At 45.9% G+C, this 12,744-nt stretch overlaps 1 protein-coding gene and 1 long non-coding RNA gene across 2 annotated transcripts in view; both read right to left on the bottom strand.

Annotated features, from left to right (window-relative positions):
• LOC145509345 (suppression of tumorigenicity 18 protein-like) overlaps window positions 1–11,965 on the bottom strand; it is a 230,319-nt gene extending 218,354 nt beyond the window's left edge. The window contains exon 1 of the mRNA XM_081497961.1: window positions 11,840–11,965. The gene's annotated coding sequence lies outside the window, so the exon portion shown is untranslated. The remainder of the gene's footprint in view (window positions 1–11,839) is intronic.
• Window positions 1–12,270, bottom strand: part of LOC145509347 (uncharacterized) — a 143,761-nt gene extending 131,491 nt beyond the window's left edge. Inside the window, exons 1-2 of the long non-coding RNA XR_014056026.1 lie at window positions 12,202–12,270; window positions 11,840–11,965 (exon numbers count right to left, since the gene is read on the bottom strand). This is a non-coding gene — a long non-coding RNA (uncharacterized LOC145509347). The remainder of the gene's footprint in view (window positions 1–11,839; window positions 11,966–12,201) is intronic.
• Window positions 12,271–12,744: the final 474 nt, after the last annotated feature.

The raw sequence follows: 12,744 nt of genomic DNA, 5'->3' as shown, positions 1-12,744 counted from the left end.
GTCCAGAGTCCACCATTCACGCACACATCACTTAATCTTTCAAGAAAACAAAGATGCCCTCGCGCTGGACGTCCGTTTACCAGGTGTATTTAAACTTTCATTAGAAGAAAAGCAAAAAGAACCAGGAAATCTCTGAAAATAACAACCATGAAGAAAAAGACTGGAAAAGTAGTAGAAAATGACAGTCCTGACATGTTGGAGGCGGGGGGGAGGTCCCCACCCGCATCATTTTGTTTGTCATCCAGCACTGGGGTTTGAGGGGTCATGACCCGGCAGGGAGGAGGAATGATGGCCATAAGTGAGCCCAACCTGAGATCCCTGGAGTCCGAGGCCAGCAGCTGAGCGGGGACATGGCCACAGCCAGCAGAGCGCCGAGCACCGCAGAAGGACGGCGACCACTACCAGGCAGGCCCGGCCCATCTGTCATAAACACAAGGTCCAAAGGCCACAGGTGCAGACAGCACTAAACGTGAAAACGACACGCAGGCAGAGGCCACTTGCTAGAACAGGAAGAGGCAACATCGGACCGGTTTCCAATCATTAAATGTACTGACATCACTCTATTCATCTTTAGCACCTGTTGTTCCTTCCACTCTCTGGCTCACCACGAATGAGAGAGTTTTATTTATAAAGATGTGTGTGTACCCAGGCCAGGCCTTCCGCCTACTGTGAACCAGGCAGAGTTTGTCTTGGGTGCCCTCCCTGCCAGCTGGCCACCGCCGCAGCCTCTCTGTCCCCACAGTAGTCAGGGCCCCATTCCTGCGGCCAAAACCCTGCTCAGAGCCTCTGTTCCTTCTGCTGACCTCACAACGGTTTCTTCAACACCTAGAATGCAAATCGCGGTGCTGAACAAGAGTTGAGGGTTTTGAGAAGCTGTGAAATTCAGCATATGACTGGCATGCAGGTGAGGGACACAAACATCGTCACTGGAGAGCCAAGGACAGAACTTTCAGTGGTCTGAAATGTGCAAGAACATAGCCATGAAACCCCGGAAGGAGCAGAGTCCATCCCGAATGGCGAGATTTGAAAAGCCCTAGGGAAGAAGGAGAGTGAACTCTGGCCTGCAGACAGAAAGGGCTAGGTGGGATTCTGACTGGCAGAACAGAGGAGAAGCCAAGGTATGGGATTGGGAGGTTCAGGCAGGGGTAGAGAGGTGGCAGACCACAAGTTGTTTTGAATTCTGGATCCATCAAAACCTGGCTGTTTGAACTCAGAGAATAAGCCTCTCTGAGCCTCCATTGCTCATCTGCAAAATTAAAATGTGCACACCATCTAATTACTGAGGATCTTATAAGGGGCAAGCTCTGAGCATGGTGTTAAGGGCATAATTAAATTCAGAATATCTTCCTCAGAGAGTTTATGTTAGGACTGAAGAACAGTGAAGAATTTAGCACAGTATCCAGCAAGGTGCATTTTCAGTCAATAGCTGTTGATGCCTTTCAGGGTGGTGATGAAGTGGGTGGTGAGGGTGGTGATGGAGGTGGTGGGGGTAGTGATGGAGACGATGAAGTGGGTGGTGATGGTGGTGAAGTAGATGGTGATGGAGGTGGTGAAGTGAGTGGGGGTGGGGCAGTGGGTGGTGATGGAGGTCATGAAGTAGGTGGTGATGGAGGTGGTGAAGTGAGTGGTGAGGGTGGTGATGGAGGTGATGAAGTAGGTGGTGATGGAGGTGGTGAAACGGGTGGTGATTGAGGTGGTGAAGTGGGTGGTGATGGAGGTGGTGAAACGCGTGGTGATTGAGGTGGTGAAGTGGGTGGTGATTGAGGTGATGAAGTGGGTGGTGATGGAGGTGGTGAAGTGGGTGGTGATTGAGGTGATGAAGTGGGTGGTGATGGAGGTGGTGAAGTGGGTGGTGATGGAGGTGATGAAGTGGGTGGTGATGGAGGTGATGAAGTGGGTGGTGATGGAGGTGATGAAGTGGGTGGTGATGGAGGTGGTGAAATGGGTGGTGATTGAGGTGATGAAGTGGGTGGTGGGGGTGGTGATGAATGTGGTGTAGTGGGTGCTGATGAAGGTGGTGAAGTGGGTGGTGATGGAGGTGGTGAAGTGGGTGGTGATGGAGGTGGTGAAACGGGTGGTGATGGAGGTGGTGAAGTGGGTGGTGATGGAGGTGGTGAAGTGGGTGGTGGGGGTGGTGATGAATGTGATGAAGTGGGTGGTGATGGAGGTGGTAAAGTGGGTGGTGATGGAGGTGGTGAAGTGGGTGGTGATGGAGGTGGTGAAGTGGGTGGTGATGGAGGTGATGAAGTGGGTGGTGATGGAGGTGATGAAGTGGGTGGTGATGGAGGTGATGAAGTGGGTGGTGATGGAGGTGGTGAAACGGGTGGTGATGGACGTGGTGAAGTGGGTGGTGGGGGTGGTGATGAATGTGATGAAGTGGGTGGTGATGGAGGTGGTAAAGTGGGTGGTGATGGAAGTGGTGAAGTGGGTGGTGATGGAGGTGGTAAAGTGGGTGGTGATGGAGGTGATGAAGTGGGTGGTGATGGAGGTGATGAAGTGGGTGGTGATGGAGGTGATGAAGTGGGTGGTGATGGAGGTGGTGAAACGGGTGGTGATTGAGGTGGTGAAGTGGGTGGTGGGGGTGGTGATGAATGTGGTGTAGTGGGTGCTGATGGAGGTGGTGAAGTGGGTGGTGATTGAGGTGATGAAGTGGGTGGTGATGGAGGTGATGAAGTGGGTGGTGATGGAGGTGATGAAGTGGGTGGTGATGGAGGTGGTGAAGTGGGTGGTGATGGAGGTGGTGAAGTGGGTGGTGGGGGTGGTGATGAATATGATGAAGTGGGTGGTGATGGAGGTGGTAAAGTGGGTGGTGATGGAGGTGGTGAAGTGGGTGGTGATGGAGGTGGTGAAACGGGTGGTGATGGAGGTGATGAAGTGGGTGGTGATGGAGGTGGTGAAGTGGGTGGTGATGGAGGTGGTGAAACGGGTGGTGATTGAGGTGGTGAAGTGGGTGGTGGGGGTGGTGATGAATGTGGTGTAGTGGGTGCTGATGGAGGTGGTGAAGTGGGTGGTGATGGAGGTGGTGGGGGTGGTGAGGGTGGTGGGGGTGGTGATGGAGGTATGAAGTGGGTGGTGATCGAGGGTGAAGTAGCTGGTGGGCCAGGATGCCACATTTAAAATCCGCCATCAGTGATTCATCCACCTCCCAAGAGGCACCTGGATCGGTCCCCAGCTCAGTGGAGCCACAACATACAGGATTCACTCCATGCATCCACTCCGCCCACCCCTGCATCCTCCCAGGACCATCCTCATTAGTGAGAAAACAAGAGGGGAACATGCAGAGGTGAGGGGCTGAGTCTGCAGTGAGAGAGAAGGGCTCCCCATGGGGACCACCTGTCCACCCCAGGGTGCATGTCACCCAGAGTATCATATCTCCTTTCCTCTCTCGTCTCCCATTCTGCTCAATCTCCAACATTGGCTGCAATAAAAGTTAACGTGAGATGTCTCTAATCTTTCTGTCTTCCTGTTCAGCCAAGAAAAACCACTGAAGTTCAGTTCTCAGGGTTGTCCATGTCTTTCCCGTGACGTTTGTGAAGGTAATAAGATACCTCAGGTGCCACCCACCACGCATCTTGCTCAAATGTGAGGGTCAGGTGGTCCAGTCTCTTTCTCTGGCTTCTACACTCAATGTTTTAAAAACATGGCACAGTGTTACATATGATTCTTTCTAGTTTCTCTTCTTTACTTATTTTTGGTAATTTTTATACTTCACTCTATTATCTTACTGTGAATATACCCAATGATATTTTTAAAGATCGATTTTTAATATTTTCTTCCAGAAAATGTTGCCAACTGGTTTTTGGCTACTCAATTTTCTCATCTATAATGTGGACGTAATAGTATCTATCCAGAGTGACCTGAAGCTCAAAGGAGATGAGAAATGTAAAGCATTGTGAATGGCCCCAATCAATAATAAAACCACACAACAAACTAGAGTAAATACCAGCAATACTGTATCTCTCTAGACTAATTGTAAATTTCTGAATAAATAAGCTCAAAAAAGATAAGTGCTACCTCTTGGCAACCATCATAGCAATAATGGATACAAGCAAGAATCATCAGTAGATGTTCAAACCAGTAAGATAAAAATCAGATGGGAAAAGAGCATCTTTGCATAGTCTCAAAACACCTCTCCAGAAGGTATTAACACTTAAAGTGGGAAAAATAGTAGCCTTGCTGTGAAGAACTCCTCACCCACTTAAACAGACCATTAATGAGGCAAATTAGTATTCATTGCTCCTGACACAATGTGTGGAGAAGAACACAGCATCTCTTGTGTGGTTGTCCTGCCAAAGATGGACACCTTGAATCAAATCATGAGGACCCATCAGACAAGCCCAAACTGAGGGGCATTTTACACAATTAACTGGCCTCCACTCTTCACAAATCTCTTAGTTGTGTCCAACTCTTTGCGACCCCATGGTCTGTCCATGGGATTCTCCAGGCAAGCATACTGGAGTGGGTTGCCATGCCTTCCTTCAGGAGAGCTTCCCAACCCAGGGATCAAACCCCAGTCTCCCACATTGCAGGCAGACTCTTCACCATCTCAGCTACCAGGGAAGCCCTCCACTCTTTAAAAATGTGAGAACCATGAAATGTAAAGACTGGGGGCACGTTCCTGACTAAAAGACATCGAAGACACACAACAGTTCAATACAAAACCCTGGGTTGGATCCTGCACAATTTTTGTTTTTGTTTTTATTTTTTTGCCATATGGACATTATTGGGATAACTGGCAAGTTCTGCATAAAGTTCGTAGCTTGGATCCCTGCTAACTGCATAATTTTGGTCTGGCATCATGGGAAGGTCAGGTAAGACTCACATGTTTTGGAATACATGTTATGCCTGTCAGTGGGAAAAGGGGTCATGTCTAGATCCTACCACAACTGTTTCAGGAAAAATTCATTTGCGCACATAAGAACACGTATACATAAACAGAGAAAGAGAGAGAGAAAGCAAATTTGGTAAAATGTACACAAGTGGACAATCTTGGTGAACTGTATTCAAGAAATTCTTGATACTTAACGATTTCATCTCAATACTTATATAAGTTAGAAATTGCTTCAGAACAAAGTTTTGGACTTTCCTGGTGGCTCAGTGGTTAAGAATCCACCTGCCAAAGCAGGGGACGTGAGTTTAGTCCCTGGTCTGGGAAGATTCCACATGGTGCAGAGCAACTAAGCCCAAGCACTACAATTACTGAAATCACACTCTAGGGCCTACAAGCTGTAACTACTGAGCCCGTGTGCCCTAGAGCCTGCGCTCCTAAACAAGAGAAGCCACCACAGGAAGAAGCCAGGGCACTGCAACAGAGTAACCTCCGCTTGCCAAAACTAGAGAAAAGTCCAAGCATCAAGGAAGACCCAGCACAGCCAAAAATTTAAAAAATAAATAAATACAATTTTGGAAAAGCTTTGAAACGTCAGCACTAAAGCAAGCTCTCCTTAGAGACAAGTCAGTTTAAGAGATGGTGCAACAGGATTTTCATCCCAACTCCAGCTCTCACCAGTTCTATTATGGTCTTGAAAATGTTCCTTACTTCCCTAAAAGTCTAGGTTGCATCACCTGCGCCATGGAGATGTTAGTAACAACCGTGAAGGGCTCTTGAGAGAATTAAACGAAACCATACACTGAAATGAGACCCATGCCTGACATGAGACAGGGCTGGGATCCGTGTTGAAACAATGAGTGGCAGTAACAAGGGAGTGAGGAGTTAGCAGCCTGTGGAGACAACACTCCTCTCACTCTTTCTCTGGCTTTTTTTTTTTTTTAATAAATTTATTTATTTTAGTTGGGGGCTAATTACTTTACAATATTGTAGTAGTTTTTGCCATACATTGACATGAATCAGCCATGGGTTTACATGTGTTCCCCTTCCTGGACCCCCCTCCCACCTCCCTCCCCATCCCATCCCTCTGGGTCGTCCCATTGCCCCAGTCCTGAGCATTTGTCTCATGCATCGAACATGGAATGGTGTTCTGTTTCACATATGATAATATACATGTTTCAATGCTATTTTCCCAGAACATCCCACCCTCACCTTCTCCCTCAGAGTCCATAAGACTGTTCTATGCATCTGTGTCTCTTATTCTGTCTCGCATATCTGGCTTTTAACATCCTGCCTCTGAACAGATACGGAGCAGGTGGCATGAGGGATGCAGAGGAGGAAGGAAAGGGGGACAAAACGAGGTGTGTCCCCCAAAACTCATCATCCTGTTTTCCTGAACTAACTAACTTAGCAGATAATATGGAGCAGAGGGGTGGGAGGAGAAGCAAACGAAGTCCACCTTTCCCATCGTGCCCCTCTTGGCATTTTAAGAGCTTTAACTCATTCCTGGATATTTCTACCACTTTTCTGTATTTTCTGTCAAGATAAGAATATCAACTTCTGTTTCATGTTTAACCAAAGAATTAACTAAAAAAGCAAATTCAACAACAAGGTCCTACTGTATAGCACAAGGAACTCTATTCAATATCCTGTGATAAACCGTGTGGAAAAGAATATATACATATAACAGAATCACTTTCGCTGAACAGTAGAAATTAACACACGTACCCAGGTGGCGCTAGTGGTAAAGAATCACCTGCCAATGCAGGAGACACAGGTTTGATCCCTGGGTCAGGAAGATCCCCTGAAGAAGGAAATGGCAACCCACTCCAGTATTCTTGCCTGGAAAATCCCACAGACAGAGGAGTCTGGAGGGCGACAGTACATGGGGTCCCAAAGAGTCACACATGACTGAGCACATACATGCACACACACAGATATTAACACATCGTAAATCAACTATATTTCAATAAAATAAAGTTAAAAATAGTAAACAGATAAAGATAAAATAAAAACAAAACTCAGTTCTACAGATATACTTTAAAGCTCAGTCTCTATTCTGTACAATAAAAGTATAAACATATACACATTAAAAAAAAACAAACAGTCCATCAGGATCTTCCAAGTATTTAAAGCAACTTACAACCCATAATTTTGCTACCTGTTCCAGAGTCAGTTACTGTGTTGATCAATTGGTATGTTATGACCCCAGAACCATAATTACGTTTATGTCTTTTGAACAAGCTGATGAAAAGAAACATTTGCTTAAGGCTCCCATCAATGAATGCAGAGCTTAGACTAGTCTTTAGCTTATACAAACGTTAAGCTTATTAATTCAGAATATTCATTTAGTTATTGAAACAGGATGACAAAACTGTACAGCGAGAGACTGAGTCTCTATTACACATATTAGCTTTGCACAAAAACCCTCTGGCTCAGGAAATGTCTCAGCCTGAAGATTCATATGCCTCTTTGAATTTTTTTAAACTGTGATTTAGGTATCAAAACCCTATCACCAATGCCCATCAATGCACAGAGAGACTATAAATGATGAAGATAAGTCCACCATGATTAAGAACTCTCCAGCTGGATTTCAGCTTAAGAAATTCTGAAACTGCCTATGTGTGGTCCACGCCAACAGTCACAGCATCCTTTAATTGAAAGCCAGTGATATGACTCATACCACCTGTTTCCTTGATCCTGCTCTATTCCTATTTTGGTCAGATTTCTCTTTGGAGGATTTAAACTTTTATGAAAACAAATAGCAAATATTTATTCAAATTGATTACTATTGTTTGACACCCCAAAAACTACATTTCCTATTATAAAATTACATTCATCTCCATTAATTTTAACAAGCCAAGAATTATTCAAAGTGACAATCACAGTGGTAGCTGTAGCTGGTGGAAAGGCTGCTAGTTAAAGGAACTGTATATAAAAATATATACTTCCATGGATGCTTATTATATATGTGTGTTGCATGAATGTGCCCAGTTGTGTACGACTCTTTGCGGCCCCATGGATTGCAGCCCGCCAGGCTCCTCTGTCCATGAAATTCTCCAGGCAAGGATACTGAAGCAGGTTGCCATTTCCTTCTCCAGGGGTTCTTCCCAACTCAGGGATCAAACCTATGTTTCTTGCATCTCTTGCCTGGGCAGGCAAGTTTTTTTACCACTGTGCCACCTGAGAAGCCCTATTATATATATAATCCTTATTTAAATTTGTTACAGACTCATGAAAGTGGCTTTTTAAAAATCTGCTTACTTAGACACATTGCAATGAGATGTTCATGTCCCAGTGAGTGTATCAGACAGAATGAAATATAACAAATGCAGGGAGAGGAGAATGACGAGAGGTAGGAGAGAGGGTGGCAGAGGGGCAGGGGCTCTGCTTTCATGGCTGGTCTAGATGACAAAAGAGTCACTGCTCAGCTCTGAGCGCAGCATGGAGTCAACAGGGAGACTTCTGCAGAGGCCCCACGCTCAGGCAGCAATTTGCTGCCATCTGAGATTCCCACTGGTGGGATGCACAGGCTGTATATTCTATTTCCCTATTTGTCAATCAGTCCAGTCACTAGTCCATCGGTTGTGAGGACAAGAACCAAGAAAAAGAAGACAAAAAGAATTGCCTAACTGTACTCCTGCCTAGATGAGGTGAAGTGTTTCACTTTACACAAAACACAGAAGGCATCAATGTGGAGCCCAGGAACCTTCCCAGACCACAGGCTCAGCACTCTGATCTCTCCTCCCCCTCTGCTCTTCAGGAACAACTTGGGGGGGAAACAAGCCTGGCAGAACAAGTCTCTACTTGTGGCTTCATGGTGGGTCACAGTGGACATGACCTGAGACGGGGGCAGATGTGACAGCCATCAGGGACTCCCAGGCACTATGCAGGCCAGCGGTGGTGGCAGCAATCTGTACCCTGAGGAGTTCTTGGGGGTGACGTGAAGTAAGAGTTTGGAGCTAAAAAGTCTGCCCAGGAGCCCTGAGCAGGAGTTCAGCGGATCCCAGGAGTTAGGTAAATCCCAGGAGTTAGGCAGATCCCAGGAGTTAGGCAGATCCCAGGACCTAGATCCCTTCCCCCAGGTTAAAATGCGAGCTTGACTCAGTGAACCCACAGGCCACCATTGGAAGTCTGAACCTCCAAGTGGATGTCTTAGTATGAAATCCATCCATCTTTTCACCCAAATCAGCCTCTCACATGAAGCCTTTGGTGTCTCTCCTTCCCCTACACACATGACTCATGCAGGGAAGTGAAGTGACTGGAGTTCAAGGGCACTTTGACTGGAACCAGATGAACTGTTCTGGTTGCCTGGGAAATCCTTGAAGACAGCCATACTCGATGTGTCAGATATCGGAAGTCAACAGGAGCCAAAGTCACTTCGAAGGTAAATCCAAGAAAGCTAACGGCAAAAGAGGGACACTCGGCTTGCAAGAGCAGCTTCAGTTTCCTACGGGCTCATGAACTTTGGGAAAAAGAAATGTTTTGCAATCCTAATTAGCCAACAAGAATGATCATCTTAAATGCTAACTTCCACATTATAGGAGAAGATTCAGTATACAGACATTGAGAGTCCCTCAATATTTATGCTGGGACCAGTAAACTCGGACAAGATGGTTGGATGGCATCAGTGACTCAATGGACATGAGTTTGAGCAAATTCCAGGAGATGCTGAAGGACAGTGAAGCCTGGCGTGCTGCAGTCCATGGGGTCGCAAAGGGTCAGACATGACTAAGTGACTGAACAACAATAACATTAAACTCGAGTTTTCACAATAACTTTGTGATGAAATAGAACATATTTTCATAAAATTGTCCCTCTAAATCCTTTGGGGTTTTGTTCCAGCTTAGTCTGTCTGATTCTATCCAGATTTCCACTGTAAAATGTATGTCAAATATTTAGTATTACATGTGGCTCTTCTTAAGAACATAAAATGTTCACTGCAGTCATTTTGAGGAGAAAAAATTTAAAAATTTAACAAGCAAAGCAATGTGTTATCATTTTCATCAAAGAAATGTGGACTTAATGAAAACCTACCCAAAGCTGCATTTTGCATCAAATGTTGTTTCGTAAGGGTTGTTCCATGAGTCTGATTATGATTTTATTACAATATTTTCCAACAGAAAAATCACCCTGAAAAGCTTCATAATGAAAATGTGCACATATTACTGGTATTTGCACTCACAGAGCCTTTTGTAACAAAATCAGTCAAAAGTAAAATCAGTGCAAACACCTCTGACAAGGAGATCAGGTTTTCTCTTCACCCCTCAACACTTTCACAGTGAGAGAACTATTCAGGGATTAACACGTTTGGGTCTTTTAACAATTTATTTTAGAGGTATATGAGTTCGGGGGAGGACATTGTCCAAAAAGTACTATGTTCATACAGACATTTTCACTTTAGATTTTTAGACATCTGGTCAGAAATGCTTTGCGTTCGTTGCTCTGCGCTGCCCTCTGCTGGTGATATCCTATAAATGGTCTCAGGACACAATGTGTTGAAGATAAAGCTTCTCCCAGAGAATGTATTCAATCCCAAGGAACTAATGACAAACCTAGGACACTAGTTTGGTGCCACTAGTAGTAAAGAATCCACCTGCCAATGCAGAAGACTTAAGAGATTTGGGTTCGATCCCTGGATAGGGAAGATCCCCTGGAGGAGGGCATGGCAACCCACTCTAGTACTCTTGCCTGGAGAATTCCATGTCCCATGGACAGAGGAGCCTGGTGGGATACAGTCCATGGGGTCGCAAAGAGTTGGAGATGACTGAATTGATTCAGCATGCAGCACTCAAGGACACTGCTTTATCCAAAAATAAATGGTTGTGAAATCGGTAAAGAAAACAGTATTATTCTGAACTTATCAAGGATGGTTTTATAAGGAATGTCATCATTTTATCTCAACTGCACCACCACAGCTCACAGGAGAATCGTTGCTTTTCCGTTACTCATTCTAAGATGACCTAAAGGGGGCATTGCAATTAACTTGACAGCAATCTGTCTGAAATAGAAAAATCAAGGTTCCAAGTTGTAAACAACAAATGCATCCCACCAACTGTTCAAAAACCAGAAGCTCGACCCCATGAGAACACTGCAACATAACAACTTCTACTTGTCTTATAACTGCCTTGTTTTACCCACCACGGTGAGACACAACACTGACTTGGTCCTGAGAACCTCAAGCTTGACCTTTTCAGTCTGCTGAAAAGACTATCTTGTTACAGTGCTCATGTTATGTGTATGGAACCTGCCCACAAGTAACAGTGTTACCGACACTCTGCTTCAGAAATGCATCCAGAAGCCCAAACACCAGGAAGGGACCAATGCAATCTTTGTCCCTCTGAACTTGATCCATAGTACCTTCTGGAGAGTCCTAAATGGTGTTCGTTTCTAACGACTGAAACTAGCTAGGGATTTTTAAAATGTTCTTACTGCTCAAGGAAAGAGCCCTAAAGCTTGATGCCTTGGCGCAAAATGTACTCCAGAAAAGAAACACAGAGTGGAGACGGTGCAGGTCCCCTACAGTGACAAGCAAATGGCCCCAGCACGCAACACGTCTTCATGTTTGATGCTTATTATATGTAAGCACCAGATGCACTTCTCATCTGAGCGCCGTAAAAGTGATTCTTTACGAATTCTAAATAGAAAATGAGTCAGTCCCAGTGCAAATACAAACCTAAAAAGAATTCCATACTGTACAAGTAACATTTGCGGCATTAAACACATGGACGTTTTAGGAGACCTTCCTGCTGGACCCCCCAATCCCTCTGGTGTTCCGCCCACGTGCTCTGAGACTCTGAAACAGCCCCTGGTGACCCCGACCTGGTCACTGCAGACTAGGGCCACAGGCTGAGTCCATGCCTGTGGTGGGAGGGGTGGGAACTGGACTCTCCTGGCTCCCCACCCACCTCTATCCATCCTGCATCAGCGCTCTGTGTTTTCCCAAAGCTCACCCAGTGTGATGTCATGAAATAATTTGACTCTACTTTCCACCATGTTTTCTTTTCTTACCTTTACCTGGAGAACCTCTGCCAGATGTGTAGAAAGTTATCTTTTGCGGGATATATTCCAAAATGCTCTTATGCTGTTTCTCTTAGGGTTTCTCCACACGGCCCCATTCAGAGATGCTATCGCTTTCTATGGGAGAGAGAAAAAAAAAATGTGCACAGGAAAATGATCACCATAAAATCACGGATTCTTAAATCAGATCTAAAGAAATGTCAAACCCAGGGGAAGAGCACCTGGGGAAACTCCATGAGGCATGGGTTTGGGGTGGGAGGTAGGAATCTTCTCTCCTCTTGTAGCTTTGTTAAAAGCTGTGTTTTCCCAGATGTAAAGCAGTGACCGTTATCTCACTAGCGTTTTCTCCTCACCTCCAGCGTTCCGGGGAGGTCACATTCTGTAAAAAACATCCTGCCTTTCTCACCACAAAAAAGTTCCATGGAGTTTCAGAATGCAGAAGCTGCAACTCGGTAACTCTGCTCTGGGTTATTTACCACTCGCACAAAGAAAATGCTGTCTATTCAGAACTCATTTCAAAACTCTTTTCACGGCGAGCGGGGAACAAGCGGGCTCATGTCCGAGTGCAGACCCATCCCCGGCGCCGCGTGGCACGGCGCGCTCCTACAAGGACCTGTTGTGCGCGCGCGCGGGGCGGAGGGCCCTCCCAGCCCAGGGTCTCTTGCTTGTCTGCCCCCGATTTGTCAGGAGGCGGCCCTAAACCCGCAGGTTCACCCTGACACTGCAAGGGCGGCTCCTGGCCCCCAGGCCTGGGGGTGAGGCCTGACCTGGATGCCTGGAGGCGGAGTGCGGCCTCGGGGAAAGTTTAAACCTCGGTTTCTTTTGTTTTCTGATCTCAGTCATCATGCCCTCTTTTTGTTAGGTTTGAAATGAACTCACTCAGAATCTGAACTGCA

Source organism: Giraffa tippelskirchi, chromosome 6 (assembly GCF_054371585.1).
Source record: "Giraffa tippelskirchi isolate mGirTip1 chromosome 6, T2T-mGirTip1v1.2.pri, whole genome shotgun sequence".
NCBI classification, from domain to species: Eukaryota; Metazoa; Chordata; class Mammalia; order Artiodactyla; family Giraffidae; genus Giraffa; species Giraffa tippelskirchi.
The sequence above is the reverse complement of the archived record's forward strand: the minus strand, read 5'-3'. Positions and strand labels throughout refer to the sequence as shown.